This window comes from Pinus tabuliformis, chromosome X (genome assembly GCF_031772625.1).
Source record: "Pinus tabuliformis cultivar Carrire ecotype Pingquan chromosome X, CPIR1, whole genome shotgun sequence".
NCBI classification, from domain to species: Eukaryota; Viridiplantae; Streptophyta; class Pinopsida; order Pinales; family Pinaceae; genus Pinus; species Pinus tabuliformis.
Genome location: NC_142308.1, coordinates 959,690,109 through 959,706,661, shown reverse-complemented (window position 1 = coordinate 959,706,661; position 16,553 = coordinate 959,690,109).

The following is a 16,553-nucleotide window of genomic DNA, read 5'->3' as shown; positions in this document are numbered from 1 at the left end:
AGGTTTGCAAGAGGTCATCCTTCCTTATGGCGACTATGAGGGGTTTGTTCTTCATTACAGGTTCAATTCCTTTGTTTGTTGTTAGTCTAGTCTTTGCCCCAGCCCCTTGATGTTATGGTGCTCCAATCTTCTTCTTTAGGGTGGAAGTTCCCTCTCGGCCTTCAATTCAAACTCGATGATATGATATCCTCTATAAATAAATGAAACATTTAACATGACGTTTTCATATTATTGATAATTATATTGAATTTTGTTTAAAAAACATGTTTTAATATTTTATTATAACAATATTTATTTTTTAACTTCTTGTGATTTCACTACTTCAACTTAGTTTATTTTAATTCTTCCACATTCCAACCACATAGAAGAATGTGGAAGAATTAAAATAAACTAAGTTGAAGTATATATATATAGAGATATCTATATATATATATATATATATATATATATATATATATATATATATATATATAATGAAATATGATGTTTTTTATAGTATTTGTAAATTATATTTGCTTCAAATCTGCGACCATTGGCTATAGGGCGCTCCATCTAACTCTCTTTGGCTCCATAGCTTCACCATCTCATTATCGATCCACTCAACCCAACCACAAATGCACAATTTTTACCCAAATGATTGAGGATATTTTAGGTTATTTACAGGACCCAATGGAAAGCATCCAAATTTGGTCCTCTTCGCAAGTCTCAACTCCTCATGTACATAAGCAATTGAACATCTCAAAGTTGTAGTCACATCAAACAACTATCCTCCCTTGACGAGAGCCCTCTCACTACATGCACTGGACTACCCGTTGCAGCTAGTTGCAGATGACAAATACTTCATGGAAAGTGTGTTATCTAAGGCAAAACCCTTTCTCCTAGACTCTCCTCCCCAATTGCCTCTTTGAAATCTTGGCCTTTTGGTCTCTAGTGATTTTCACTCTCCCCAAACTATGTTGGATGTTGCTTTCCACGACCAGCCTTCATTCCCATCTCCACTATTTTTGTCGACTCATTGTCCCTCCTTCCCCTTATCCCCTTTTCAACCCAATTTTCTTGGTCATTTCCTAATTCCCAAGATGTTTAGTAGTTGTGGCCCTCCTACCTAACAACTTCCTTACCAAGTTTTGCCTATCAAATAACCCACCAAACAAATGTGCTACACAGAAGGTGGAGTAGCTTAGTTCAGTGCTTGGGAAGGACATCCAATTAACAAAATCACCAAGATGGAAGAATCAGCCATTGTTGGTAGGTTCCCAAGCAAACGAATGTCTATGACGGATCTGCATGCATGTACTATCAAAATTATCACCAAATTGTTGGGTTACTCTCCTTTATGTTTAATATGAGCCAAGGGTTGAATGGGATGGATAGCAAAATCCCACAACGAGATACAAAAAATACTACATGCAAGATGGCAATGATGTTCCCAAGCCCTGTTTACAAAAAAAATGGTTATTAGATTTTGATGCTCGAGCTGAAAAGTTGGATGTCATCCCCATTTTGCCCTATTTGCCAATCCTTCCCCCCATACTTTGGTCAAAAGATGTCTTCAAGGAGGTTGGAAACTTTCTACATGTTTTCTACGAGGTAGGCCTCTCTTACCAATAAACGAGATACATGGGCATGGCATGAATACTTGTGGGTTCAAATCTCTCCACTGGTCTCCCAAACACAATCTGCATCAAAGGTGATCTGTTAACTCATCGGCAACCCTTATATTTTGAAGGAATTCCATTCAAATGTCAGTGTTGTCATGCATATGGTCCTCTCAAGAAGGACAATCTCATGGTGAAGCCTAAGCAAAAACGTGTCAAGATAGGGAAGAATGCGGTGGTCCCTCCTCCCTTAAAAGAGCCAATTGTTCAAGACTCATTGGTCTCAATTGATCGAGCACAAAGTCCAATCTTAGCACCTATCCCTGAGCCACAACATGTTTTGAGGTTGTCAACGCTTCTTTGGAGGTCCGTTCCTCCGCAAGTCAAGAAATACACAGGCAAATTCACTCTCAAAATCTAGTATGGAACTAGACAAAGGAGCATGGAAAACCTTTGAAGGTAAAGAAGGCCAACAAACTGAATTTCTTCTCAACCCTTGAACCTAACTATTTTCTATTTAATTTTTAGGTCATGCATATTTTATATACATGTCTCTTTTGTAAGTCATGAGAAGCATTGTAGTTTTTGTATGTTTTTAATTTATATATGAACTTACACTTTAGTTTATTGTTTGAACATGAACTTTGTTTTCATGTGTGCTCCTTGATCTGATGATTCAAAATGTAAGCATCATGTATACAGACAACAATTATTTTTCACATTTTTTTGTCATACAAGGATTGGGGCAGATACTTGAATAATATATATGTAAAATATTTATATACAAAATGTGTTGGGCGCGGGATCCCCCCAAGGCAAGTTTTGGGGCTTAAAGCCCAAGTTTTGACTAAGTTCGATGTAAAGACTCCGTGATTTGTGGGCGTGGAGCGCGAAGTTGTAATTAAGTCATAGGGTTGTCCGCCCTTACTTTTGTAATGTAGTGTCGGCTTGAAAGTTCTACCCATGGTTCGCGGACCATGGGATTGTATAAATAGAGCGAGGCTCTAAGTGTAAAGAGACAAGGAATCAATCCATGTAAGATCTAATGATGAAGCATTGAGTCTAAGTGTAAAGTCGAGTCTTTGGGTCGTAGAGTAGGAGAAGGCTCTACAGCTGAGTGCGCAAAGGCCTAGTAGTCCACAGCTGAGTGCGCAGACCCCTGCAGTTGAGTGCGCAGGGCAGGGTGAGTCTGTAACCGGTTGAAGCATTAATAAAGGAAAGTTTTACAATATTTATGTGTATCTTTTCTTGTTTTATGCATTGAAGTATATTGGGTATGAATTGCAAGTTTACTGTTTATTTGCTACGCGAACTTATATGAATGTGCTGAATAAGTGAATATAATATAAAGTATTTGTTTACGCGAAGATAACTAACTGTTATAAGAAGATAAGTAAGAATCGTGGTGTAACTTGGGGAAATAGCGAAGATTGTTGCTTTAACAGCGCGAAAGCTCCTCTGCCCCTGGTTAGGGCTACGCGAAATCGAGTATAACAGGGCGCGAAGGCCTCACAGGTCAGGAAAGTGTGTAAAGTGACCGGCGCAAAGGTATTCACAGTTGGACTAAATCGACCCCTCAGACATCTCAAGGGTGTGGAAATTGGGTTCCAGCATCCCCCCATATTGCTTCGGGTGAGACCTTAGTCCACACTTCGCAGGCTGTTGCCGAAAGGGCTAGTAGTACAAGGATTTGTTTGGCTAAATAACTCTGAACTTTGGTCTGGCCCCATCAAGCCAACAAATGGTACTGTTGCCAGGACCAGAATCTGCATAGAGATGTCTGATGTCATATTATTGGAATCCAACTAAGAAAGAAATTGAAGGTTGGTTAGACAGGAGAATCCACGAGTTCGTGGTGCAGGAGAATAGGCATCCATGACTATCAAAAGAAGAGTGGTTAGACTGCTACCTGTACATAGAGATCCACGAAATTTTCTTCACATCTTTCCCTACTGAGCTATACGAGTGGATCGCGAAGCTAGCAGATAACCAAGGAAGGTGGAAGCTCGACAATATTATTGTGTGGACCCCAGAGTTGGTGCGCATATTGGAGGCATCCGAGGATAAGATTGTGCACGTTGTTGATCACTGGCTCGATAGAATTATAGGAGGATTAATTACTGAGTTCGCGGTAGATACTTCAGTTAGATATAGCAAGGCTGAGCGACGCTTTCTCAAAGAACCGCGAGGTAAGTATGTAAAGTCTTTGAATACTTGGATTAAAATGTTATTGTGTGAAAAGAGGGTTATTCAATTACCTTGATGTTCGGAGCCACTCGAAGTGGAAAAACCTACAAAAACAAAGGAAGTAAGGGAATAGAGAATAGCCCTTTGATTTCACCTCCGCGAGGGAACGAGGAAGAGCTCGCGAAGGTATCGCCGCGAAGTGCGATCAATTTGATAAGGCAGAGGATTCTGTGCATGCCACCACGACCCACACCACCACCAACTTCACCTCCTTCACCTCCATCTTCGCCCGTACCACCTCCGCCACCTCCGCGAGTCAATAGGCAAGCGCGATAAAGTTGCCTGTGTTCAAGGGAGTAGGAAATGAAGATCCGGACTAGTTTTGGTTTGTAATAAGAGCCATATGGGAAGCATAGGGTGTAAGGACTTGTTGTCCTTAGGCACGTCCGCCCGAAGTGCGACCGCGTCAAACAATGAGCGACCGGTTGGAACGATGAACGAACGAAGGAAGTGCGACTGCGGTTATGTGTTGTGCGAGCTCTTTTGGAGTGTGCGTTGTATTATGCGCACATATGGAAGGCGAGCGATGTATATACACATGATGGCATGTGTTAGCATATGTGGAGGCCGACCTATGGTTGATGAGGGGGCCGACTTGAAATGAAGGCGTGGAGAGGTCGGCTGGGCAAGCCACAACCTCTCCCTACAACGCATATAAGTGGGAAGAGCGTGGAGCTCATTTGACATCAACTCACTCGCTCAAAACATCTTCGCTAAAGAGGTAGTGCGCAGTTTTAGTGCGCAAGTCTAAGGGAAGGCGCAGATTCTAGTATGCGCCCATTCTTGGGCAGGTGTGCACGGAGGTGACTCGCTTTATCTCGGTTGTGGGTGAAGGTGCGGGCAGGAGCACCCGGTGGTTGGGTGAGGGCGTGCACGGGTGTGTGGCACCCGACGGACGGTTGAGGCGTGCACGGGTGTGTGGCGCCCGGTTTGTGCGACGACTTGGCGCGGGTGTCTTGGCGACTCGGGTGAGCGCCCGCCCGGCGTGCAAGTGTGCACGGTGACTTGGTGAAGTGTTGAGATTGTGAACGGAGGTGTGTCTCGGGTAGAGGCGCCCGTGTGTGGCGACTTGGAGGCGCGCCCGAGTTGGGAAAACAACACGATCGTGCGACAAGGTGAACGAAGCGTTGGTGAGTCGTGCAGCGACCGTGCAGAGGTGCCGACGAGCTAGGCAACCGAGTTTTGCCTTGGATTGTAAATTTGGCTAAGTATGAAACTTGGGGTTTCCAAGTATACTTGTAAAGCTTTGTAAACTGTTGTATAATATATTATCAGGCAGACTCATTGTTCAGGGAGTTGCCCCTCCCTTTATACTGTGCAATTGTGTTCTTCATTTATAATTGCTGTTGATAATGAATGTGTATGGGTGTTCATTGGTATAAAGGATAACATAATAATACTTGGTTGCGAAACACAAACTAAGTAGGAGTAAGTGGTTAGGCGTAGTCCACGAACATAAGTATTGGTGAAAAGAAAGTGTTCGGTGGTGCTGCACCTCGCTAAGAGCGGTTGAAAGACTACCGCCGGCTTGGGGGCGTGACAGTTGGTATCAGAGCAGGCTGATGACCGGGTTGACGATGAAGTGCTGATCCCACTGCACTATCGTGATAGTTGGTATCAGAGCTAGTCTGAAGACTTGGAGAAGTCTTGCAGGAAGCTGGGTGAAGCAAGTGTGTAAACACTTGACAGTTGGTGACAGTGACAGGTACTTGCAGGTGAAGGAAGCTGATTTCACATACAAGTGGAACAAGAGCTGGTTCATGTTTGCAGGGAACCTGGAGAAGGCTGAAAGGCAAAGATGGTGGATGAACCTATGGCAGGTGAATCTAGCCATAATGCAGCTGAAGTCTTCCGGTACAAAGTGTTGGAACAGATGGGTCGATGGAGTTCTAACTGGGTTTCGATGAAGGCTGAGAACATGAGGATTCGAGAAAGCTATTCGGAACTAAGGAGGGAACTTGAAGAACTCAAGAGCCAATGCGGAAGTACGACAGATGTTGAACTCAAGGAACTTGATGAGGAGATCCGACGAAGTGGTCTTGGTCTTCAAGAGCTCTTGGATGAAAGAGCCCGGTTGAGGAAGAAAAGTGCCATGGTGGAAGCCGAAATCAAGCAAGTTGAGGAAGAGATAAAGAAGAAGCTTCTTGGTAAGAAGATCGTTGTAATTGAGCAGGAAGAGCTCGACTACATTGACAGGCTGGGAACTCACTACCGAGACAATCCAGAGGATGTTCGGAAGCTTAGTTCTATGAAAGTAGTCAATGGACACTTGGTTGGTGCACTTGAGCAGAATGCGATGGAGGACAAGCTTGAAGGGAATCAAGCTAGGCCAGGATCGAGTTGCTTAGAAGAGCCAAGCAAGGAGGTGAAGTACCTTAGGAGGAATGTCAAGTTGGAGCACAAGCCAATTGACACTTCTAAGGCCGAATTCTTGAAGAAGGTTGCTGATGTGAGACACAAGATAAAGCCGACAGAAGGAGGTGATGCCTTGAAGCTGAGTTTTGTGCAGGTGACCGTAAAAGGCAAGAGATTTGCAGCTTTGGTGGATACGGGGGCTACTCATAGCTTCTTAAGCAGGAAAGCAGCAAAGTCTTTTGGGAAGAAAGCAAAGATGGAGAGGGAATGGAGTGCTTTCAAAGCAGTCAACTCTACCATGAAAGCTGTTATTGGTGTGATGGAAAACACTCAGGTGAGAGTGGGATCGTGGTTTGGAAAGTTGGACTTGAGGATCATGGACATGGATGATCATTCTATGGTGCTGGGGCAAGATTTCATGAGGCTTGCACAAGCCATACCAATGGTGGACCGGGACATTCTCTTGATCACAGCTAAAGGAAGAACCATGATGGTTCCGATGAATAGAAGGAGTTGCTTGGGGTATAGACCAAGGATGAATTCTATGACTTTGTATCCCAAAGATCTGAATGTGAAGCATGAGGATGTGGAGCAAAGAGGACTTGGGAGTATGACTCAAACAATGAAGGAAGGGAAGTTGATTGACTTCGTTGCAAGAGCGAGGAAGAATGAAGTAAGTGAGAGGGAAATCTCACGAACCTTGAAGCACTTGACAGAGACATCTTCTACTGATGATCTTCACAATGGAGTTGCAAATGAAGGGAGTCCGAGTACTACTTCAGAGGCAGTGATTGATGAGGATTATGGAGGTAGAGATCCTGCTGGTATAGTGGATTTTTGCAGGTATGCTATGGGCATATATGACTTTCAGTTGACAAAAGACAAGCTAGGTGAGCTTGGGTGTACATGTGAGGAGATTGAGGCTGTGCATAGATATTTGAGGACACAACATCAATCTGATACATGGGTGGATGAGAGTCAGGGAGGAAACTTCCTGGCCCTCCTTTCTCTATAGACAACCTTGGAGAAGGGTTGGTGTAGGGACCTTGATTGGGAGGGGCTACACCAACTTAGCAAGGGGCCTTGGGAGGAGGCTTCTTTATGACAGATTGCAGACTTGGATGCAGATGACCAGATGTTGGGATGGAGTCTACATGGGTTGGACATCATGGACAACTAGAGTCATGGACATCAGGTTGGAGACATGGAGCATGACAGTTATGCAGGGACATTATGCAGGAGCATGTATAGAGGTGTCATGGACATTCTATGGGGAATGCCGAAGCAAAGGATGTTGTGCAGATGCTGTTGTGACATGGAGGTGTATGAGCCAATGGAGAGGTTGTACACTCTTGTGCAACAAGGCCATGGCTTGGACATGTTGCAGATGGGATGGAGTTTCCATGGACCTGAGCATGGGAATTGGACAGATTCTTGGTGAGTCCGAGATGTAGCAGAAGTCAGGGAAAGACTGATGGGGACATAAGGATGTGCATTCTTATGATTTGGGCGTATGGTTGGACTGATCACCCGACTAGTTCGAGTCATGAGGGGTACCAATGTGCAGAGATGTGTTCATATCAGGTGGAGTATCTTGACAGGCAGCCTATGGAGGGACGAGACATGATGGAGACGGTGGTTCTACATATGTTGCAGGGATGTTTGCAGTATGTGGAGGAGTTGATATCATGGATAAGATTGTTCGGATATGGAAATATTGATCTTGGTGGATGGCTACCAGGATGGTATGTTGTCGAGGACGACAACGACTTCAGGTGGAGGAGGATGTAAGGACCTGTTGTCCTTAGGCACGTCCGCCCGAAGTGCGACCACGTTAAACGATGAGTGACCGGTTGGAACGATGAACGAACGAAGGAAGTGCGACTGCGGTTATGTGTTTTGCGAGCTCTTTTGGAGTGTGTGTTGTATTATGCACACATATGGAAGGCGAGTGATGTATATACACATGATGGAGTGTGTTAGCATATGTGGAGGCCAACCTATGGTTGATGAGGGGGCCTACTTGAAATGAAGGCGTGGAGAGGTCGGCTGGGCAAGCCACAACCTCTCCCTACAACGCATATAAGTGGGAAGAGCGTGGAGCTCATTTGACACAAACTCAATCGCTCAAAACATCTTCGCTAAAGAGGTAGTGCGCAGTTTAGTGCGCAAGTCTAAGGGAAGGCGCAGATTCTAGTATGCGCCCATTCTTGGGTAGGTATGCACGGAGGTGACTCGCTTTATCTCGGTCATGGGTGAAGGTGCGGGCAGGAGCGCCCGGTGGTCGAGTGAGGGCGTGCACAGGTGTGTGGCGCCCGACGGACGGTTGAGGCGTGAACGGGTGTGTGGCACCTGGCTTGTGCGACGACTTGGCGCGAGTGTCTTCGCGACTCGGGTGAGCGCCTGCCCGGCATGCAAGTGTGCACAATGACTTGGTGAAGTGTTGAGATTGTGAATGGAGGTGTGTCTCGGGCATAGGCGCCCGTGTGTGGCGACTTGGAGGCGCGCCCGAGTTGGGCAAACAACATGATCGTGTGACAAGGTGGACGAGGCGTTGGTGAGTCATGCGGCGACCATGTAGAGGTGCTGACGAGCTAGGCAACCGAGTTTTGCCTTGGATTGTAAATTTGGCTAAGTATGAAACTTGGGGTTTCCAAGTATACTTGTAAAGCTTTGTAAAACTGTTGTATAATATATTATCGGCCATACTCATTGTTCAGGGAGTTACCCCTCACTTTATATTGTGCAATTGTGTTCTTCATTTATAATTGTTGTTGATAATGAATGTGTATGGGTGTTCATTGGTATAAAGGATAACATAATAATACTTGGTTGCGAAACACAAACTAAGTAAGAGTAAGTGGTTAGGCGTAGTCCACGAACATAAGTATTAGTGAAAAGAAAGTGTTCGGTGGTGTCGCACCTCGCTAAGAGCGGTTGAAAGACTACCGTCGGCTTGGGGGCGTGACACAGGGGGTTACAGATGATAATATAAAGAAAGCAACGCTGGTCAGCGCTCTACAAGATTATGTGCTGACCTGGTATATTGAGCATTCTAATGACAATCCGAATGCAAGGATCGCGGATATCCAAATTGTGCTTAACAGAGAATTTAGCAAGCTGAAGTCAGAGGCGCAGTTGATCATTAGATTCAAATAAATCACAATGCTACCAGGCGAGACTCCTTGGGAGTTGGATCAGACACTGGAGTGCACAATTCGCGAAGCTAATATGACTTTAACGGATGGACGGCACCGCGAATGGTTTGTAGCATCGCTAATGCCGCATTTGAGGAATGCACTGTCACAACAGAGGTTAACGACTCAGGTAGAAGCTCTAGAGATCGTGATGAGGTTGCATGAGACCCCCATACATGATCCTAACCTATAAGTTCAGCAGATCCACGCGCAATTGAAAAACTTATGCCTTGAGATGCAGAGTCTAAAACAGGACAAGACAGGCCGACCAGAAGTGCACGAAGAAGTATGGTGCGTTAAATGTAAGGGTCAGGTTCATGACAAGGACCATTGCCCAGTGTTCGCGAATTACCTAGTAGGAGGAGGACCAATGTCGTTAAGACCAAAGGCACAAGCAGGACCTAGCGCAGCACCTGCTTTGTGGTGCGCGATCTGTCAAATATGAGGAAAGCATGCTGTGGACAGCTGCCATTTGTTACAGAAGTACGCACAAAATTCGCAACAGTGATTCTGTAATTTTTGTAGATCGGTTGGACATGATGAGCGTACATGTAGAAGCTATGAGCTGATGATGGATAGAAATCCCACCTACAGGGTTCAGGTCGAAATTCGGCCACTTGACCAGAACGCAGGAATGGCGCAAACCGGATTTCATGGGCACGGACAAGGTCGAGGTGGAGGAGGACCTGGAAGAGGTCGCAGACAGCTGTTATATTACAATTTCGGAGGGCTAGGACATTATGCTTGTGATTGTACGAATCCAACGCATCCATCATGTCTATATTGTACCTTGTTTGATCACAAGATAGAGGATTGTCCTATGCTGATAGCTAGGCTGCGCGACAAGGGAACGCTACAACCTCCCCCGACTCAAAACCTACAGATGATGAGGTCTAAGCCGCGTGAGGAAGATCCAAATGTGAACATTGTGCTCCGAAGTGGAATTACGACGGGAGATGATAAAGGAAAACAACCCGAAGATAGTACTTGGGTTCGCAAGGCTCTGACGAAAGAAGCAGAGTTTGATTTGGAGCGCGCTAAGGAAACCTTCATGGAAGCTAGGAAGATCTTCGTTGATGCCTCCACTTCAAGAAGCAAAGATATATCAAAGCCGGAAATGGACCCATCTATGCTTATGACATTCCTAGAAACATGCATGAAGCTACTACGCGATAGTAAGGCTGTAAAGGGATTGCAGGAACTCATTAACAGATGCGTTGGGACTGCGCCAAGAGAGCCGTGCGTAGTCCAGAAGATTGGAAAGCATACGATAAGGATGGGAAGAGAAATGAGGTTGACCGTGTAGATTAGAGAATATGAGTTGGACCAAGTAATTTTGGACCTAGGATCGGACGCGAACGTTCTACTGAAGTAGACATGGGAGCGCATGGGAAGGCCTACGCTACAATGGTCTCTTACTCAGCTGTGAATGGCAAACCAACAAAAGATAATACCTATGGGGAGATTGCAGGGAATCACTGTGGATATTGAAGGGGCAAGCGCGCTAGCAGACTTTGAAGTGATAGAGATTGTTGATGATAGCAATCCCTACCCCGTGCTCTTAAGAATCAATTGGGCCACTGACATGAACGGGGTGATTAATCTGAAGAAGCGCAAGATGATTTTTGAGAAAAAGTCTTTGCGCGTAGTCGTACCTTTGGACCTTGCAGAAGGATCGTGCTACACAGAGCTAGTGCGCGACTATGAAAGCAACGACGATTTGGACTGCATCTACAAGATAACCGCTCGAGAGAAAGACTGGGTAAATCCCATCGCGGATGGGAAAATCTCATGGGAGCGCGAAAGCTCTTGTATGTCAGATTCGGATGAAGAGATAAAGCAATGGCAGAACTAGTTACACAAGGTAACCATGCTGAACTGTAAGATTATGACAAGATCGTTGCGCTGCATATCAACAGAAATGAGAGATTTGCCTACTTGTGATGGATTAGGTGAGGTAGATGCTTTATTGGATAGATTTGAAAGGGAGGTGCCAGAAAAGCAACGTTTCCAAGCTTTGAAGTGTTACTGCACACTACACCTGCGAGGTGGTGGGGTACACACCAAGGAAGCTTTGCGGACTGGTGCAAATGCCGAAGAATGATGCGCATGTGTTTTGGGAAGCCTAAGATGCGACTAACAGATAAATACAATGTACGGGATGGTTCGCATGCGCATATGTCCAGGTGGGTACAGGCATATGGTAAACAAGCTGCGGGGATGCACATGGACTTCGCATTGGGGAAAGCATGTGTTATGGAGGCAATTGCACGAACGGTCCCTCCAGTTGGAATGATAGAGTGTGGAAAGAACAAGTGTGCAGAAGGTTACCCACGCAGAAGCATTTAACGAAGTGTGCAAAGCACTGAACAGGGTATATAATGCGCAACGACGTGATTGGGACCTACACGTACCAACAGTTTTGTGGGCTTATAGGACAATGTGCAAGAAACTGACGGGACAAACGCCTTCTAGGCTGGCCTATGGAGCAAATGCTATAATACCAATGGAGTACATTAGGCCTATTCTGCGCATAGCAACGCCCATGGATATGACGGTTCACAGAGCCTTGGAAGAAGGGATCGCGCAGTTGAACGAAGAAGAACGTTTGGGACTTGATGAAGAGATCCAACAGGGTGATCTTAGGCTCCAAGAACTCATGAAAGAAAGAGTGTGGTTAAGGGAGAAAAGTGCTCTGGTGGAAGCAGAAGTCAAGAAGCTTGAGGAAGGAATAAAGAAGGATTTTCTCGATACGAAAATTGTGGTGATAAAACAGGATGTGCACGATTACGTTGATAAATTTTGGGACTACTGCCGAGAGTTGATCAACTTGATGCCTTGGATTGGACCATATATTACTAGAGGGATCACCGATGATGGCGCAATGTAGATGGTGAAGTGTGCGACGCAAACAACAAAGATAAAGGCGGATTTTCTCCAGGAAAAGTGATTGATGGTCGATTGAAGCCGTATACAGGTGGCCTAACCACCTGACCAGCCATGGGAAGCACAGTCTTAGAGCTCCAGGCAGTTGAAAGGAGGCGCGAGACTATAAACTACTCTGTCTGAGAGCTGCGCGATGTCAAGGCTGCGTGCAGGAGCGAAGTGTCACGGGGTCTGCAATAACGCAAGGGTGCTTGCGCTGCCACGTGGGTTGGCTGGAAAGTGACCGTTGTAGTCACTATTCACAATGTGATGCTTGGTTTGAGACCAAATGGAGCGGGCGGTAGGCATTAAGGTGAGATTTATGGGCAAGATTTGGGAAATCTGCCGCTAAGGGAGAATTAATGGACTCGATTTGGGGGGAACAGTCGAATTTCAATTCAAAAGGCGCTATAAATTGCAAAGGGCTACCCAGCAAACAACACTTGGTCATTTGAGAATTGAGTTGTCGTGCGCCCAGAGTAGTCTGAACCGAGAACTGTTTAACCTATTGAGAGCGTTGTTTGAGTCCCCGGTTGAGCAGTTGAGAGATTTCTGGACAAACCAAATGGCAACGTCTGAAGAAGCCAGGGAAATTGGAGAAATGACCGCCGAAGAAGCCGCGCAGGCCATGACAGTAGAGGATGCCCCTGAGAGCGCCAGGATAGTTGCGGAAATCCCTAAATCACCGCGCACGCTGAGACCCAAGAAAGATAAGCAGCCCATGATTTTGGTGCGCATGTCCCCTCGAAACCCGTTGAGAACTAAATTGACCATGGAAGAAAAAGGGAAAGTGGTTAATTTGGAAACCGATGAGGAGGAGGAAGACCTTGAGGACATCCTAATAGAAGAGGACGAGGACGAAGACATGGAGGAAGAAATCGAGGGTGCAGACCCTCCAACCAGGCTGCTCGCGTATGTTCCTCCGCGGAAGGGGAAGGCAAAGGTGCCCAAGGACCTAGATGAGAGCAAGAGCTCTCTGTAGACTCCACTACTACCTGATGATATCATTTTTGAAGGAGCGCACTTGGGACAGGTGCCGAGTCTGAAGTTTGAAGATTGGGATCTCGCAGACCATGAAAAGTTCCCACACTTGGAAACCACGCAGCTCATGAAGCCAAAGAAAAACACTGCGGTGGGAGTCATAGAGTTGGAGCCACGCAAGTGGTTACGTGGAGTTGAAAAGGCAGGGTTGTTGAACCTGCTTTGGGTGCCGCATTACCATCGCGCCCCAGTGACTATCTTCATCATCAGGCAGCTGCTCTACCTGGTGCATGATGGGTGTTTGTGGCTAGAGGAGCCCATCCCCATCACGGACCACCTGATCCATAGAATTACCCGACTCCCTTGTAAAGGGGAAGACCCAGCAGACATTTCGGAGGGTAAAAGCAGTGATTTGGCCATCGCGGAGGCCATGAAAAAGAAATATAAGCTGGAGAAGAAAAAGAGGGGCTATGCGATCTCCAGTATCAACAACAAGGCAGTCAGAGTTGCAACTCAGATACTGATGGGTAAGGTCATGCGGAAGTGCCACACAGATGAGGTGCTCGCTGGTACAGGGTCCCGACATAAACCATACTTAGCAAACTGATGCCAGGGTAACACCGCCCACACATACCCACAATATGCATTTTTCATAATAATGCATCTATAACTGTCCCAGGATATTTAACTCAACAAAGGAGTTAAATCTTCAGACCATTTAATGGTCAAGTGGCCCTTTTATACAGTTCCTGTGCAATGGAACCCAATCACCCCACTGTAACCCTCTATCGGAACTCTATCCACTCTTATAACCTTCATACGAGACTTTAAACAAAGCCTTCCATTTCCTCTCTCTTATCGGGTCTTAAAACCCCCTTTAACCTTAGTGTAAGTCTTTAATTAAGCCTCGACCGCATATATATACATATATATATATATATATATATATATATATATATATATATATATATATGACTCAGATACTGATGGGTAAGGTCATGCGGAAGTGCCACACGGATGAGGTGCTCGCTGGTGCAAGGTCCCGACTTAAACCATACTTAGCAAACTGATGCCAGGGTAACATCGCCCACACATACCCACAATATGCATTTTTCATAATAATGCATCTATAACTGTCCTAGGATATTTAACTCAACAAAGGAGTTAAATCTTCAGACCATTTAATGGTCAAGTGGCCCTTTTATACAGTTCCTGTGTAATGGAACCCAATCACCCTGCTGTAACCCTCTATCGGAACTCTATCTGCTCTTATAACCTTCATATGAGACTTTAAACAAAGCCTTCCATTTCCTCTCTCTTATCGGGTCTTAAAACCCCCTTTAACCTTAGTGTAAGTCTTTAATTAAGCCTCGACCGCATATATATATATATATATATATATATATAACACATAAAAACATTCATTCGACGCTTTTTCCTTGTAAAATCGTTACAAAGGAAAAAGTACGCAAACATACCCTTTTTTTCGCCTTCTGCATGGATTTCGAGGCTATACCTCAATCGCAATCGCTATCAGATATATCAACGATTCATATACATATGAACCATCACCCCTCTCCGACTTCGATCTCCGACTATCGATCGTTTAACATATAACTTTAACCCAACATAAGTTTACACAGGAACCCTGCTTCAAATACATATATCGGACTTCAAAGGTTATACAATTGCCACTATAACCCTGTCAGTTGCGTGTCTTTATCGCTCTCCAATATCCGAAGCCTCGACGCCTGATCACTGATAAGCCTGACGTCGATCACCAATATATCGCTATCAGCGATATCGCAACATTCGTAAACGCTGACCCTTGGCGCCTTCGATCGTCGATATGTGATTTGCGATCAAATCTTGTCCATAGATCTGATCTATGATACGACGATTGAGATTAAGTTGCACTATCGCATATTTCTCAACCTCAATGTCGGCCCCTTGTCACTCCGATATGCCGATCCGATTAGCCTCTTGGACCCGATAAAGTTATAACCCAACCTTTATAAAGTTTCACGTCCGATTTCCAATTCCGACTCCGTTTTGTGCCAATTTTTAGTGTAACTTGGGTTTTACACTACGGAACTTAATCCGCCGATGTGATATGATCCGGACTGTTGATCTTATGAGATCTAACGGTACCTATGCCTCACTCTTTATTCCTCTTCTCGCTTCTTTACTTAAAGCTTTTCCGCGCTTTCTTCAATTCTTCTGGGATTTGGGTTTTCTGCAAGTTTCAATCCTTCACTGCTTCTGCTGCGCCACTCTGATGCTCCAATTGGAATTGAGGGTCCCTTTCGATTCCTCTGAATCACGCTTCTCTTCCTCGGCTTATTCTTCAGAACTCCGCCTTCCACAGTTCAGCTTCTCTGAGCTTACGCCATTCCTCCAGAGCCTCTCCTCGCTTCCTTAATTGGATTCAAGGACCCCTTTTTTGATTCTTTTGAATCATTTTACGCCTCTGCGTATCCTTCAGGATTCTGCCTACAATCTCCTGCAATAGAGCCTACAACTCAAGTAATTCATTCACGACAACATTATTCAATACTTTGACACAGTTAAAAATAAACTCTGAATATATATTAATACAAAAAACAAAGATTACATTTGAGACTCCTTAGTCCCGCTCACACACATACACAGGCCCGATTCTACTATTGGTGGCCTCCCCTTTTTCGCATAGGCTTACATATGTTTTTATATGGAAACTGGGATTGGATTACTATGAAGGACTTGATCCCATCCTTTCCTTAAATCGCTCAAATAAAGCCCTAAAGCTCTACATGCATGCATAGATATGTGGCCGACTTTATCCACTCTACCTTTTTCTTTGTTTTAAAAACCAAAAAGTCTCTTTATCAATGGGCCACTTCTATTCTAATTAAATCACACTAAAAAGCCTAAATATTGCATTAACTTGAGACTTAGGAAAACTATTTCCTAAAATGCATGACCCCCTATGTCTACTATTTACAATGATTTTCCTTGGGCTAAATGCTCCTGCATCACCCGCGTCAGTGGTTGCACTTGCCGAGTAGTGTGTAGAGGGGGTCCAGTTTAACTGATCGGAATTCTTGTGCAAGGAGTTCCTGGAGAATTGCCACGAGGCACAGGAATAGGGGAAAACCTTCCACTATGCATGGCTTATCTGTCCATAGTGTTGGTGGCTGGGGAATTGCCTGAGCACAGCCAGTTCTCCACAATTGCTAGGGATCTCATGGAGGCCGCAAAGAACGCTTCG